The sequence below is a fragment of the Enhydra lutris genome, unplaced genomic scaffold (genome assembly GCF_002288905.1).
Source record: "Enhydra lutris kenyoni isolate GAN:26980312 unplaced genomic scaffold, ASM228890v2 scaffoldscaffold1, whole genome shotgun sequence".
Taxonomy (NCBI): Eukaryota; Metazoa; Chordata; class Mammalia; order Carnivora; family Mustelidae; genus Enhydra; species Enhydra lutris.
The window spans coordinates 49,833,458-49,835,231 of NW_019154085.1; the positions used below are offsets into that span (position 1 = coordinate 49,833,458).

The following is a 1,774-nucleotide window of genomic DNA, read 5'->3' on the forward strand; positions in this document are numbered from 1 at the left end:
TAGAGAGGAGAAGGAACAAGTAACCATCACCTCTGGTTTCCTAAACAGGAAGTCTGAGGGAGTGGGGATTTTCCAGGTCTTTTGTGAACTTTTGTGAACTTAGAATAGGCACTTGAAAGTATCTGGTAAAATGATTCAGCCCCAAAAGAGGCCAGCCAAAAGAATAAGGAGGTCTCCCCAGGCACCCTTGTGAGAATAACATTGTCTTTCATCCCTACGTGACAAACTCCTGACACACCACCTTGATGCTCAGGGAAGACAAGGCAGGATGAAAGTCCACTAATTCCTTAAGATCATCCAACTTTTGGATGATTATCCAAAATGCTTCACTGTGGAAGCACACAATGTAGGTTCCAAGCAGATGCAGCATATTCTCATGTCCCTGTGGGGAAGGCTGTTGTGCTGATGGGCAAGAACACCGTGATGCACAAGCCCCCTCCAAGGGCATCTAGAGAACAACCAGCTCTGGAGAAACTGTTGCCTTACATCCGGGGAAATATGCGCTTTGTGCCCACCAAGGAGGACCTCACTGAGATCAGGGACATGCTGCCGGTCAGCAAGGTGTGAGCTGGTGCCATAGACCTATGTGAAGTCACCATGCCAGCCCAGAACACTAGTCTGGGGCCCAAGAAGTCTTGCATCTTCCAGGCTCTAGGCTTCACCACGAAAGTCTTCAGGGGCACCAGTGAAATCCTGACTGATATGCAGCTGATTAAGACTGGAGACAAAGTGGGAGCCCGCAAACCACACTGCTGAACATGCTGAACATCTCCCCCTTCTCCTGTGAGCTGCTCATCCAGCTCGTGTTTGACAATGGCAAACACCCTGAAGTGCCCGACAACACTGAGGAAACTGCATTCTAACTTCCTGGACGGTGTCCACTATGTTGTCAGTGTATGTCTGCAGACAGGCTACCCAGCTGTTGCATCTGTGCCCCTTTCTATCATTAATGGATACAAATGGGACATGGCTTTGTCTGCAGAGGCTGATGACCCCTTCCCACTCACTGCAAAGGTTCAGGCCTTCTCAGCTGATCCTTTTGCCTTTGTGGCTGATGCGCCTGTGGCCACGGCCACCACTGCTGCACCTGCTCCTGCCCCAGCCCCAGCCAAGGTTGAAACAAGGGAAGAGTTGGAGGAGTTGGACAAGGATATGGGATTGGTCTCCTTGACTAGTCACCAAAAAGCAACCAATTCAGCCAACTTTATTTGTGAAACAAGAAAATAAAGTCATACTTCTCTTAAAAAAAAAAAAAAAAAAAAAAGGATGAAGAGAACCACAATAGCAAAAACTTGAAAAGAGGGGAGGGGAGGCAATGCTGCATCTACAGGATCCCCTGCATTATGCTATAAAGGGTACCAGTTGGACACAGAAGATCATCTACCATGACAAAGAGAAGAGCCAATGCCGGGCATCCTCCATGTCTAGAAATTCAACTACAGACATCAACAGCTGGACTGCATTGGCACCTGGGCAAGAAATGAGACTAAGGGAGGGGACCAGCCTGTATGCTGCCACACCATATGCTCTCCGCATAAGCAAACTCCCTCTCTTCTTACCACTGCCAGCTAACAGAACCTTGAGCCCAGTGAAACAGAAGCAGGACCAATAGTAGGGAAAAGAGAAGACTGGGAGACAGAGCTCGGAACAGCTAAGATAATAATATGCAAATCTGACTGAACATTTACACAAAAGAAACATTTATAATGCAGTTGACTAGAATACATAAAGGTGACAAGATCGTTTTCCACTGCCAAGTGAGAATAATGGCTTA

General features: G+C 47.5%; 1 pseudogene; it reads left to right on the forward strand.

Moving 5' to 3' along the window:
- Positions 1–286: 286 nt before the first annotated feature.
- On the forward strand, positions 287–1,227 carry LOC111140287 (annotated as a pseudogene).
- Positions 1,228–1,774: the final 547 nt, after the last annotated feature.